Below are 15,316 nucleotides of genomic sequence, written 5' to 3'. Positions count from 1 at the left end.
TCCTATGAAAACCTCTGATTCTGAATGCTTTCTGGTGAGAAGGCAGGAGAAGGTTTCGTCTGAGGACTCCTCCATGAAGGTGAGATCAGTCTCAGTAGAACAGAGCTCCACCCCTCCAGAGTATGATCAACCTTCCTGAAGCTCTTCTTCAGTCAGACAGGGGTTCTGATGGAGCTTCTATCAGTCCTGCCAGCAGCTCTCTCTGAAGGTTCTCTTGGTCTTCCAGACCTCAGCTTGTCCTCCAGCATTCCTGTTAACGGTCAATTCTTCCCTCCATTAGGAACTGAGGAACCGGCTCCTGAGAACATTCTGGTGTGTATGGTGAAGTACAGAGTGCTCTTATGGTGATGTTCAGAGAGCTCAGCAGCTGCTTAGAGGAGCTCACGGCTGCTGATTGTTGGGACGAGGTTCGAGAAGTCAGAATTTTATAAAGCTTTGAAATTTGCATCAGCTGATCTTCTCTAATGATGACTGAGAGCCAGAGATAGCTCTGAGATAGCCAGCAAGCTAAATAGCGTCTAGTGCACTATAGACCCCTGTGGCGCGGCCTAAGCTTTCGGCCTTTGTTTTCCTTCCATTACTTTTACTTTTCTACTTGAAGTGGTTCTGAAACCAGTACTTTTACACTTTTACTGCAGTAAAAAGCTTCAGTTGATACTTCAGCTTCTATAAAAGACTTTTAAACCCTAGTATCTCCACTCACTTCTACCTGAGTGATGGATGAATGTCAATACTTTTCACACCAGTGAGTATTTAGGCCTAATCAGTGCTATGCTGTTACTGCTAGCTTTACAGATCTGCCACCTCATTCAGTGCACTGTTTACTGGCTCCACACTCACGCCCATAAACTACTACACAGCTACTGCAGTGAGATACGACACATGAGATGGTAGACTGGCTCTGTTTACACTGTGTCAGATTCTTAAGATCCCAATTCACTGACTGAGAGATAAGAAAAAAAGACCTTTACAGTAATAAAACACAATATATACAAATATATCAGCAGTGAAATATAGAGATGTTTACATTACTATATGCATTTAGATGTTGGATAAAATATGAATTTAAATGTAGTGTTAGAGTATTCTTCTTCTTCTTCTTCTTCTTCTTCTTATTGTATAGTGGTTCTCAGGTGTATCTGCTGCACGGTTGTATCGGTTATGACACTATTTAATACGTCCTGTTCACGTTCCTGAGAGCTGTGTAATAAGCCCTGTGAAATCTGATCTTGAGAAACACACTGATTTATGAAGCTGATATGGCTGCTTTCTGCGCTCTCTCACACTCACACTATGTACAAAAACACACACACACCTGTTCCAGACGACTCCTCACACAGTGGGAGGTGTCTGAGCCTGTTCTGTGGTCTGGAGCAGACTGAGTGACTCAGTCATTAAGGCCTGTAATGAAGTCATACTTATTCCCTATACAGTCTGAGCAACCCCAGACCGTTGGCACTGTGGTATTCATATGAACATCACACACAAGCAGAGAATGAGGGTCTGAATGAAATCTGACACTATTCCACACAGAGCTCCAGAAATGATTGACACATTCAACTGAATATTCGGTAGCACACCCTTTATAAACAATAACTGAAATCAGTCACTTCCTGCAACCATGGCTGAGTTTCTAACACCTCTCTACTGGAATTCTGGAGCTCCTGCTGGAAGACCCATGACCTCTGATGAACCCCCAGCTTTCTGACACTGACCCTGGTTTCTCTTATCCATGCTTAGTCAACCTTTCTCCATTTAAGCTGGTTGAAAGTGTGAGTTCTACATTTCCAGCACCTGTTCTCACCATAGATGCAAAATTAAAGAAGCGTCATATTGCAATCCAGTTTTAAAAAGTGCATTTGTATATATATATATATATATATATATATATATATATATATATATATATATATATATAATATAATATAATAATATAATATATATATATATATATATAATTTGGTAAAATTACAAATGCTCTGGTTTTTCATATTTCCTTTGTTTGCATTGGAACACACTCTGACATCATCCCTCCAGAAATGCTCTGGACAAAATCATTTGCAGTTTTTAAAACTGAATTGCAATATGATGCTTCTTTAATTTTGCATCTATGGTGAGAACAGAATATATATACATACACTACAACCACCTGCCTAGATCTGACCATTTGAGGCATGGACTCCACAAGACCACTGTGGTACCTGAAGCACCAAGACTAACATTAGCAGCAGATCCTGTACGTTGTGAGGTGGGCGGAACCTACATGCGTGATCAATGATCATTTCTCTATTTCTCACTCCCCCTCTCTACTCCTTTAACCTCTACTTCCACAGGTTCCTCCACTCTTCACCGCAGTCTTCGCTCTGTCTCCCCCTCAGCTCTCTCCTCAACTGTCCTGACCACTCTTGACTCCTTCTCCTCTCTCCCACCTGAAACTGCTACAGACACTCTCCTCTCATCTATCTCCACCTCTGTCCACCTTCTCTGCCCTTTCTCACCAAGGTCAGCAAATTCTTCTTCACCTTCTTCGTCAGATGTTCTCCGCAACAACCGCAAAGAGCTAAGACTGGCTAAAAGGAGGTGGAGGAAGTCACAACACGACTCCGACCTCCACTCCTATCAGTCTCTTCTCTCCAGGTTCAGAACGGAAGCTTCTGCCGCTAAAGCATCTTTCTACAGAGGAAACTGGAAGCAGCATCTGCATCTGACCCACGTTTACTCTTCACCATCTTCCAGAGTTCTGAGAAGAGTTCGGCCATCATCATCATCATCATCATTTCATGTAAAACTCAGAAGACTGGTGGGTTTGGATAGTTTGGCTATATTTATATATTATGGGCTATATTTGTGTTGTTGTCATGGCGACCGACACCTGGTTTCATTCACCAGAGTGGGTAAGTTTCGCTACAGTGAAGCACAGTGTCACGCCACCCCCCCAATGACTGTTTACACCTCAAACACTGAACTCTGAGAGAGCTGTAACACTAGGTGGACTTCCCCTTTAGGTCGTTTCTGAGCTGTATCTGTTGTCCTCCTGCTCACGCTGCTGTTTGGAGGATGGGGTAGAATGCTCGACACACCTGTTCACCTGTTCTGATGATTAAACAGATGTTACCTGTACTAACAGATGATGAACTGCTCTTACCTGAGAGAGGCTGAGTGTGGAGACGTGGAGACGTGGAGACGTGGATCTGTCGGGAGGGCCGGGCGGGGGTTAATACGGACTCTTTTAATTAAGAGCAGATGAGCGAGCTCTCGTGCTCTGTTGGCGTCGGCTGTGGTGTGACGAGCTCTGACAGGTTCTCAGGAGTTCATCAAGGTGTTTCCTGAAGGAGGAGGGGCTTAGAGGCTGGTGTCAAACATCACTGTGTAGACGCTCTGCTATACACACTGATCCACACCAGTTATTCCAGAAACACTGCTGGGGGCGGGGTGGTGGGGTGAGGGTGGGGATAAGGTGGCAGGGGTGAGGGTGGGGGTTGTAGGTTATGTAACTGCAAACACTCTCCTTCACAACTGCATTCAAACTGAATCCATGACTTTTAAACAAGCTTCAACTGATCAGTTAGATTTCTTCTAAAGAACATCACTGCCTGTCTGTCTGCCAGCCTGTCTATCTGTCTGTCTGTCTCTATATATCTATCAATCTGTATGTCTACCTGTCTATATATATGTCAATCTGTCTCTCTATATATCTATTGATCTATCAATTTGTCTCTCTATATATCTATTGATTTGTCTGTCTATATATCTACCTGCCTGTCTGTCTCTCTATGTATATACCTCTATATATCTCTATGACATATATATATATATATATATATGTCAATCTGTCTCTCTAATGATCTGTCTGTCTGTCTATATATCTTTCTATATATCTATCAACCTGTCTGCCTATATATCTATCAATCTATTTATATATATATATATATATTTATCTGTCTGTCTGTATATAAACTTGTCTGCCTGTCTATATAGCTATCAATCTGTCTGTCTGTCTGTCAGTCTGTCTGTCTGATAGATAGATAGACAGATATCTGTCTGTGTATTTATTGGTGTATCTCTCTGACGGGATGCTGGAGTAGCGAGCTCAAACAACAGAAACCGGATTTTGTCAACAAATAAATGAAAGCAAACAGGAAGCAGAAACACCCAAACATAAAGTCACTTCCTCTCTGATTGTGAGGGAGAACAGGTTCCTCTGTTCTTGTTTTAATGAACTTTTATCTTCTCTTTTCTTCTCAGCTCTTCTTTTCTACTTTCTTTCAATGACAGACAAACGCCCTAAATTACTGTACTGGTCACCAGTACAGTCTACAAAGTTACAGTGACGCTGGGCTGCTGTCTCCACGGTCTTTACTGCAGAGCCCAGGAGGTTTGCCTGGTCAGAGATGCGAGCAGTCCACCGTTAACTCAACTCAGCTCAGTCTAAAGTTCTCCTAACTCACCTTTCTAACTTCTAATTCTACATCAGTAAATGATCTGCAGCTGAAACTGATTAAATACTGTGTAAGGTGTTAAGTCTGTGGCTCCGCCCCCTCAACCTGTTCTGTTTATTTCCATCTGCAGTTTAGAGCGCTACCTATTACATGACGCCTTCCTATTCTCAGACTCCTGACCATGGACGGCTGTTAGTGGTGTTGATGGGATTTGAACTTATGACCTCCTGAATCTCTTCTTTCTGCAGGCAGTTAGACAGTTGCTCCACTCCAGAGCTGTGAAGCCGTGTACATTTCTGAGTCTGACAAAGAAGGGAAGGTAAATTTACTCAGAACTGTGTTTGTATGTAGTGTCATTTCACAGCTCTAGACCGGCCCTACGGTCTAACTGCTGCTCATCACCACCACTGTCAAAAGCCTTTCTCCCAGTCTGGGGATGTCATAAGATAGGTGGGGTTCTAACCTGCAGATGGGAATGGACAGTAAATAGACAGAGGGATCGGATTTCCACACGTTCTGTATTTGGTGGCGCTGTTGTGTGTGTGACTGTACCTAAAAATATTTGATTAAACACTGTCTCTGGTAATGTGCCCCCAACCTCAATCCTTTCCTTAACTGTGTCAGTATAGAGTCACATTAGGAAGCAGACACCTCAGTTTCTGGTCGCACATGTGTGTGTGTTGTTTGTGTGTGTGTGTGAGAGAGAGAGAGAGAGTGCGAGAGATTTGTATGGACTTGCAACAGGTAGTGCAGCATTCCATAGCCTGAGTAAACGGGGTTGTTTGACTCACAACTGAAAATACGTCAACGGTTGAGGACACTGAGGACACACCGGCCTCCGCCATAGTTAGGATGTTGAGGCTGGGGGCCTGCAAGTATTTACCAACACTAATAAATAGCCTTAATATCCTACACTACATTGACAAAAGTATTGGGACATACCTTTTAATAACTACATTCAGTCCCATTCAGCCACAGCTGTATAAAACCCAGCCTCTAGTCCTGCAGTCTGCCTCTCTTCCACACATCAGTGAAAGAACGGGAGGTTCTGAAGAGCTCACTGAACTCCAGCGTGGTTCTGTATGTAATAGGAGACACCGCTGCACCAACAACTACAAGTCAGCTGGTGAAATCTCCTCCCTCCTAGATCTTCCTCCATCAGCTGTGAGTGGTGTTATTATTGAACAGTGGAAGAGTTTAGGAGGAACAGCTCACAGAGAGCAGCTCAGCCACCGAGTGTCTGTCAGACCACGTAAAGTTACAGAGGGGGGTCAGAGCCGAGTGCTGAGCTCAGAGCAGAGTGCAGAAAAGCCTCCAACTGACTCAGTAACTGCAGCAGAGCTCCAGACCTGCTGCTGCTGCTGGTAGAGCTTAGAGCAAAAGGGGACCAGCTCCAGATTAATACAGCCTATAGAGTTAGGATGGGACGTCATATAAAAGCTCCTGTAGGTGGAATAGTGTGGAGGTGTCTGTATAGTGCATATGACCAAATCACCCAAAAATAAAATACATTAAAAACATTTTAAACAATGTTTTATATTTTCATGCCAAAAAATAAATAAATAAATAAATAAATAAGATAAACTTATATTAGATAGATACATATATAGATATATACTTTATTGATCCTAAGAAAATGTAGCATCCAGCAGCAGAGCACAAATAGTACACTATAGGAACAGGCACTTTGATACAGATACAAACACAGATACATACTAACATAATAATTAAATGATAACTACGTGTACAAAATGTGTGGAGGAGGGTGGACAGTCCATCAGCCATTCACAGTTATTTTAGTTTTCTAATAGATGTTTTTAGATATTCAACACTAGGGGGCGGTGGCATGTATATTCTAATGATTTTCTGTTGAATATTTTAACATATTAACTTTATAAGTTCAGGAACCATTAACTATGCATCAGTTTATCATATTTATCTTAATTCAGCTAATTTAATATAGGCCTTTATTTATGTCTAATAGATCATCATTGTCATGCAAAACCTCTAATCTCCAAAACAGCAGCTTTATAGGAGAAGGAAGAAATCTTTTATCTTTTATCTTTTATTCTATCCATCTTTCAGTGGAAGTCAATGTAAAATGTTATAGAGCGTTTCTATTGGTCCATTAATAATGAAATTCTGAGACAGTATAAAGAGTGGCTGATTCCAGGGGTCTGAAATGTTTAAATATCAACCTAATTTAACTTACATACATAAAAATAAGACTGTTACCATAACAATACGCCATTTACACACAGTTCAGCCCTCCTGGTGTGTGTGTGTGTGTGTGTGTGCGTGTGTGTGTGTTGATTTGATTATTGATTGTCATTTGACCTGTGGCATACAAACTTTTGCATAAGATCTGCATAATAATAATAATAATAATAATAATAATAATAATTATTATTATTATTATTATTATTATTATTATTATTATTATATTCAAATAAATAAATACATAAATAAAATAATAAAATATAATAAAATAAAAAATAATTAAATTACATTAAATGAAATGAAATATAATAATGAAACAATGCTTGCTGGTCTAACAGCCACTCTATGCCTAATATCTGACCCAGTTCAGCTCAGAAGAACAAGCCCGACTCCAAATCATCCTAAATAAAAAGCCCAGTGTTCAGACTCAGCTTTAACGCCTCTGGACAGAATCGACTCTTTTGAACCGACTCTCGATTCCTGGAACTCTCAAACGCCGGGATTTAGAAAATCGACTCTTATTTTGGAATCGACTCCGGTTCCGGTGAAAGTGAAAGCTGGGTGAAGGAGGGCCGGGCCGGGACGGGTCGGGGTGTGTTAATGGGAGGCGGACTGAGTTCTCCGACCTGAGCGTTTGTTCTGTCATTAAAAAGTGTTAGATTCAGCAGCCAGCTTCGGTTCGGACCACTGTTCGGATCGGTCCCCCCAGGGCTTAAAGGGGAAGAAAGGTAAACCGAATCTGTGAATCTGTTCTGGTTCTCTGTGCTCAGATGGGAGTCGATAGCCTGTTAGCTTCACTGCTAAACACCCAGCACGTTTATGGTTTACCCAGCACGTTTATGTTTACGGTATCAGTAAAGCTGGACCTACACTCCACCACCCAACAGAGAGTGTTTCTGACCATCACCTGTGAGGCTTTTAGGAGCTTTACTGACTCCCTGCGCGGGACCAGGCCGAAATGAGCTCCTTCTGCGCAGCTCGATTCCCGGGCTTGGCATTCTGCCAGTGTTGGGCCCTTGAGCAAGGCCCTTCACCCTCTCTGCCCGGGTGCTGGAGTTGGCTGTGTGTGTACTCACTGCCCCTAGCTCACTAGTGTGTGTGTGTGTGTGTGTGTGTGCGTGCTCACTACTAGATGGGTCAAATGCGACAAATACGTGCACCTTTAAAGTGCTGGTCTCCTACTTTAAGCATGTGTATTTGTTCTGGCCCAACATGGACTAGAACATGAACTAGCAGTCAGGTCTAAGTCAATTATCAGATCTAAATCAGCTTCAGAATCCTGACTCTGGTCTACAAAGCCCAGACTGGACCAGCCAGCCCCTCCGTACTTGAAGGCGATGGTCAAAATCTGATCTGCACCGAGAGCCCTTCCAGCTTCAAGTACAGCTCGGCTCGACCCGCCATCCTTTAAGATCCACGGAAGACGAGCGTCCAGACTTTTTACTGTCCTGCACCGAAGTGGTGGAACGAACTTCCCCTGGGTGTCCGAACAGCAGTTGGGAGTCCAACACTCGCTGTCCTCAAACCCAGACTGAAGACCCTCCTCTTCTGAGAGTACTCAGGCGAAGAGAAGAGTGGTCACTCTATTGGCTTGTGTCTAGTAGAGTCAGCCTCCCCACCACCACGGACATATACACCTCCAGATGCAGGAAAAGGGCTACCTGCATCATGAAGGACCCCACTCACCCAGTACACTCACTGTTTGTCCCGCTCCCCTCAGGCAGGAGGCTGCGGAGCATTAAGTGTAGAACGAACAGACTGAGGAACAGCTTCATTCCGGAAGCTGTAAGACTTTTAAACGCCACTTAGTGGAACCACTGCAACGACACTTTGACGACACTAGTCACTTTAAATACACTCTGCTGCTACCTTCTCCATTTACTGATGCTCTTCTCTCTGTATTTTATTTTCATTTTTACATATATTTTTATATATTTATGTATATTTTATTTATTTAAGTACTGCTGTCTGGGTAAAACTGGGTCCTTGGGTACCACAATTTCGTTCCACCCCATGTACCACATGTGATGCGAATGACAATAAAGTCTCCTTGAATCCTTGAATCCTTGAAACTTGGAGGTATCTTTGAATTTTAGTCTATTCAAACTAGCAGAGGTCTTTCTTGAGTAAATAGCAAAGCACTTTTGTAAGTCGCTCTGGAGAAGATTGACTGATAAATGCCGTAAATGTAAATGTCAATGTCTTGAGTCGTCTGGTCACAAAAGAGACGCCTAAAGTCCAGTATTCTCAAAAACTGAAAGAAAAAAATTACTGAGTACCTAAAAGCAAAGTACTGAGTACCTGGTGTTCTTTAATTTCACTGTATCCAGCGAATAACTGGAGGGAGAACTAGTCTATACCTAGTCTAGCAGTTGTTCTAAACCAGGACGACCAACATCCTGCTTCCTCACTTCTCCTCTTATTGACCTTTAGTTCTTTAAGCAGCCTCAGCGCTGGATCTGAACTTTGAACATACAGAGACAGACAGTCCATTTAAAGCTTAAAAATCTACTGAAGTACATACAATCAGTACTCACAGTATCAATTTCCATGGTAATGGCTATGTCTGATTTTAGGAGGTATGGGCCGTGTTCTGTAGGAGGAATAAGGGAATAAATTCTTTATTTCAGATTTCCTACAGCAGTGAGGAATGAGTTTTATTCTGGAATCATTCTTCATCTCTGTTCTATTCTTACAGGTAGGCCAAGGTTCGAGTGTCCTGTCTGAGGAAACCCATCTGCAGAAAATGGAGGAGAGAGAAAAGCGCTTGGTAGAAAAAGAGAAGCATCTGGATCAGAGAGAAATCAGTTTAGGAGAAAGGGGAAAACATCTGGACGGGAAAGAGGTTCATTTGTTTGAGAAGGAAAAGCGTCTGGATGGAAGAGAGGCTCGTCTGGAGGAGAGAGAGAAGCGTCTGGAGGAGAGAGAGAAGCGTCTGGAGGAAGGAGAGACGCGTCTGGAGAAGAGAGATGAGCGTCTGAAGGACAGAGAGAGGTTTCTGGACACAAGAATGAGTCATAGTTGGACGTGGGGGCATGAATCTGAACTTCATATAAGACAACATCAACTGGAATTGAAAGTAAGAGAACTGGAAAAGCAACTAGGAAGACTGAAACTGACAGAAGGTTCTTCAGTGGCAGGAGAAGTTATGTCTAAACTATTTATATCTGGTGAGTAAAGATTGGCAAGTTCAGGAAGAGATTCTATGAATGGTGAATCAGTTGATCTTCCTACTCTGAGCTGCTTAAACATTAAACATCAGTAGAAACTTTACTTCCTACACCAGCTACAACCCACAGTCTTGTTGAACCAACCTGTACTTTTCTTACTGAAATACACTGATATATGTTATATATGTATATAACACTGTAAAGAAAAAATATATAAAAATATATATATTTATATATACAGTGGGGGAAAAAAGTATTTAGTCAGTCACCAATTGTGCAAGTTCTCCCACTTAAAAAGATGAGAGAGGCTGTAATTGACATCATAGGTAGACTCAACTATGAGAGACAAAATGAGAAAAAAAATCTGAAAATCACACTGTCTGATTTTTAAAGAATTTATTTGCAAATAATGGTGTAAAATAAGTATTTGGTCAATAACAAACGTTCATCTCAATACTTTGTTATATATCGTTTGTTGGCAATGACAGAGGTCAAACGTTTTCTGTAGGTTTTCACAAGGTTGGCTCACACCGTTGCTGGTATGTTGGCCCATTCCTCCATGCACATCTCCTCTAGAGCAGTGATGTTTTGGGGCTGTCAGCGGCAACACAGACTTTCAACTCCCTCCAAAGGTTTTCTATGGGATTGAGATCTGGAGACTGGCTAGGCCACTCTAGGACCTTGAAATGCTTCTTACGAAGCCACTCCTTTGTTGCCCTGGCAGTGTGCTTGGGATCATTGTCATGCTGAAAGACCCAGTCACGTTTCATCTTCAATGCCCTTGCTGATGGAAGGTGGTTTGCACTTAAAATCTCACAATACACGGCCCCATTCATTCTTTCATGTACACGGACCAGTCGTCCTAGTCCCTTTGCAGAGAAACAGCCCCAAAGCATGATGTTGCCGCCCCCATGCTTCACAGTTGGTATGGTGTTCTTTGGATGCAACTCAGCATCCACTCTCCTCCAAACACAGCGAGTTGTGTTTGTACCAAACAGTTCTACTTTGGTTTCATCTGACCATAACACATTCTCTCAATACTCTTCCAGAACATCCAAATGCTCTCTAGCAAACTTCAGACGTGTTTCTGGGATTTTTGCTCACCGCTCTTGTGATCATTTTGACGGGCTGAGATCTTGCGTGGAGCCCCTGATGGAGGGAGATTAGCAGTGGTCTTGTAGGTCTCCCATTTTCTGATTATTGCTCCCACAGTAGATTTCTTCACACCAAGCTGCTGCCTATTGCAGATTCAGTCCTCCAGCCTGGTGCAGGTCTACAGTTCTGTTTCTGGTGTCCTTCAACAGCTCTTTGGTCTTCACCATAGTGGAGTTTGGAGTGGGACTGTTTGAGGTTGTGGGCAGGTGTCTTTTATACTGTTAACGAGGTCAAAGAGGTGCCATTAATACAAGTAATGAGTGGAGGACAGAGAAGCCTCTTAAAGAAGAAGTTACAGGTCTGTGACAGACAGAAATCTTGCTTGTTTGTAGGCGACCAAATACTTATTTTCCACCGTTATTCGCAAATAAATTCTTTATAAATTATGTGTGATTTTCAGATTTTTTTTTCTCGTTTGTCTCTCATAGTTGAGGTCTACCTATGATGTCAATTACAGCCTCTCTCATTTTTTTGTATTTCTGACTAAATACTTTTTTCCCCACTGTATAATATATGTAATACACACATATATACACATATGTATATATACATATATATAATGTGTGTGTGTGCACCTTACCTTATTGTGATTCTGGTCTGAATGTTTTTTTTTCTCCACAAGGAAAAGATCCTCAACCTCACAAATTCCAAATCAAAAGAAGAGGAAGCATCAATAACCCCCCAGACTGTAAGTCACTACTTAACCTGATCGCTAGCATTATTCACTATTCCGCTGTACGGCTGCAGTACTGTTAGCACTAACTGTGAGGAGCAGTTTGCTGAAAAATCAGATGAACATGATTGAGCTCTGACTCCAGATTCAGTCAAACAGTCGAGGCATGTTTGGAATCTGAAGTGTGCTTCTTTAGCTTATAACAGAAGATGCTAGGCTAACACTGCTAACAAATACTGGACATAGACTGTCACCAATCTCATCTCTGTAAACATGCCCCGAAACATTTGTCTCTCAATTTGTCTTTTAATTGTTTAAACAGGTTTGTTTGTGTTGCAAAGTGATTGATGATTCCGGGGTGTGTGCGTTTATGGAGATGAGATTGAGGTTTGGGAGTTTTCACACTTAAGCGTCTGAACCGTTGTGTACATCTGATTAAATCCAGTTAGTTTTGGTTCACACTGCAGGTTAGCGAGAGCACTAATACACCTACGTCCCCCTGTACTACTGACTGGTTTGTAGAGGAGTGTGTGTCTGACGCCGTTGTGCTGTCAGTACGATGGGTCGGCGTTTCCAATAAACAGATTGATTTGGTTCCACAAAACTGCTGATATTACAGATTCACAACCAGCAGAACCAACTTCACGACCAGAACCGTTCAGACCAGTTCCAGCCATCACCCACAGATATAACCACCCCCAACTGCCCAGTCACTGTTTCTTCTGAAATCAACAGAAGACTTTCTACTAGATTTTGGAGGAGGAACATTGCTGTGAGGATTTGATTGCATTTAGCAACAAGAGAGTTAGTGAGGTCAGGATGTTGGATGATGATCACCACCCCACCTCATCATCCCCAACTCATCCCATCCAAAAGTACTGGATGGAGCTCCACCTCCATCATTCCAGAGAACACAGCTCCTCCACTGCTCCACAGCTCCTCAATGCTGGGGGGCTTTATACCCCTCTAGCCCACGCCTGGCATTATTAGGCAGCATGGAGCCAATGTTCAGCCTGTCTCAAGTCTGAACCACCATCCAAAAACAGTGTGTTCACAGTGCAAACCAACCCAGCCAAGACCACCTTTCTTTGGTCCAGGCCATGGTCCGAGTCATCTGTCACGCCTGTTATTTTGCTTCTGACCAAGCAAGGCAGGTGTGAAAGCTCCCTCAGTCCAGTGTCCCTCACTCTCGCTTAGTCAGTCTCAGATAAATGAAAGTAGTCTGGTTTGATCACAGCTGGTCTGATGTCAGTGAGATGTTCTGAAGGTTCAGGCTGTGACTGAGATGTTCTTTTTTCTGCAGTGACAACAGAAAGCAGTTCACAACACTCAGAGGAACCTGCAACTGAAGCTAAAACTGCCGACACCTGAAAACCTGCCACCTTTTCCACCTTCCTTTGGTCATGTTCACTGTATACAAAGTGTTACTAATTATAGTATAGACATGTTACAGCACTAAAATAATAAATATTTATTATAGTCACCAAATCAAATCTTAGTTTATTTGTCACATACATGGTCATACATGCTACAAGTAGCAGTAAAGTGCTTCGAAAACTGTTCACATGAAACAATAAGATAAAGATATAAAACAGAAAGATGAAAGCAAAGGTGTCAAAAAACAAATATCAAAGCAAAGATGTTGAATATCATTAGAATATACAGTGCTATATACTACATTTAACTAAAATATAACCAGATATAACAAAATATGTAAGTCAGGAATAGGAATATGCACTAAATTTGCACAGTATAGTAATGAGGAATTTAATGAGCATAGTTAAGTGGAAAGTGATACGTTTATAAAATATAAAAATATATATTTCTGTAAGAGTTATAAGTGACTAGTGTTCTGTGTAAGGTCATGGTTGTGTAAATTTTGTTCATGAGGTAGTCCTACTTGCTGTCCAGGTTGAGCGCCCAAATGGCCTGCGGGAAGAAGCCCCTACTCGTCCTCTCTGTGTTTGCCTTCAGGGAGCAGAAGCGCTTCCCTGACTGTGAGGAGAGGACGGTCCATTGTTGGGATGGTTGACAATCTTCCTGGCCCTGGTCCAGGACCACTTGTTGTGACTAGATAGTTTGCAGGTCAGGGAGCTCAGTCCACATGACTCGATCAGCTGAATGCACCACCTGTCTGTTCTGCTTGGTGCTGGTCCCGAACCAGGTGGGTGATGTGATGAAGTTCCAGAGCAACTTGGAGGGCAGGGCAGTGGTAGAAATGCTGAATGACCTTCTTCACCAGGGAGTTGATGTGGCAAGGCCATGACTTGCAGCTCTGCCGATCTATACAGGGTGGTAGCTCCTCTCCTGTGTCTTGCAAATTTTTATTGCAGCGGCAAACCCAGTTCTTAGGTTCAGAACTTTAGCTTTAATGTCCTGATATTTTCTTCTAGATCTGTTACACCTACAACATGGAACCTTTGGTTCAAACCCACCCATTTTTAAAGAGCAGCAATATTGGAAGATGACTGAAAGGTGCTTGTTGTTGCCCCTAGACTGACTGTTTGAACAGTTAATAGCTCTGGATATCTGCTCTTGGTTTGAGTCCTGGGTTTCTCCTTTCAGTCTGCATGACCTTTTAGAACTGAGAGCTGTCTATGGGAGAAAGGCGAGCCATTCTGAAACTGAAAAACAAGGAAAATCAATCAGAGCCAATCCAAGTCCAGAAAGAATCCACTCAAATCCCAATAACCAGAGACCGAACAGGCCGGTTAAAGAAAACAACATCAGCTGAAGAGAAGAATTGTGAGACCTGTGTAGAAAAACCCTGAAACAACAGTCAGGGACATCACCAACAAGGAAGAAGCCTTTAACAGATCCAATACTTTTGCTCACCTAAAAAGTAGGTGATCTTCCACAAACGCTTCTGTGCCAAACCTGATCATCTCATTTCCACCTTTTTGCTCTCGAACCCAAATGTCTTCAGTGTAGAGCCAAAAGGAAAGTACTGGCTTTGCTGTTCCAATACTTTTGGAGCATACTAAATATAAAAGTGCTACATGTAGACACTGACGCACAAATCCCTTTCTCCATAATGTAAATCTGCAGTTGTTCTTTATACTGTATCAGAATTTCATGATGAATGGGCCAATAGAAATGTAAAATCTTTTTACACTGACTTCCATTAAACGTTTAACCTCCTCCTGTAAAACTGCTGTTTTGGAGATACAATGTTTTTATATGCAAATTTATTTACATTTACATTGAAGGCATTTAGCAGAGCGACTTACAGAAGAGCTTCACTGTTTACTCAGAAAATACGCTTAGCTAGTTTGTATCGGCTAGAATCCAGAAGATCCTCTAATCTTAGACTTTACTAAATACAGAAGTCAGTCTGGAGACACAATCCTCACAACAACATATATTTTATCTGAAAAGTCATATGTTTTAGTTTTGTGTGTTTTTAATTCATTGATTTCGTTAATACAAAATGTTAGTAAATCCTTCTTTGACATTTACATTTACAGCATTTCAGAAGAGCTTCACTGTTTACTGAAGAAGAACCTCAGCTAGTTTAAATAGACTAAAATTCAGATCCTCTAATCTTAGACTCTACTAAACACAAGTCAGTATGGAGACCATAGTACTCTTCTCTTAACCTGAGTACTCTCAGAAGAGGAGGGTCTTCAGTCTACAGACCAGAGTCAGGGGTCTGAAGG

The 15,316-nt window shown here is 42.0% G+C and overlaps 1 long non-coding RNA gene across 1 annotated transcript; it reads left to right on the top strand.

The window, feature by feature from the left end:
- Positions 1-7,236: 7,236 nt before the first annotated feature.
- On the top strand, positions 7,237-14,841 carry LOC140555432 (uncharacterized). The gene is made up of 4 exons (XR_011979659.1): positions 7,237-7,387; positions 9,358-9,829; positions 11,607-11,672; positions 12,961-14,841. It is a non-coding gene; the product is annotated as an uncharacterized lncRNA (long non-coding RNA).
- The last annotated feature ends 475 nt before the right edge of the window (positions 14,842-15,316 follow it).

The sequence above is a fragment of the Salminus brasiliensis genome, chromosome 5 (genome assembly GCF_030463535.1).
Source record: "Salminus brasiliensis chromosome 5, fSalBra1.hap2, whole genome shotgun sequence".
Classification (NCBI taxonomy): Eukaryota; Metazoa; Chordata; class Actinopteri; order Characiformes; family Bryconidae; genus Salminus; species Salminus brasiliensis.
Note: the sequence above shows the minus strand (reverse complement) of the source record. Positions and strands in the feature narration are given on the sequence as shown.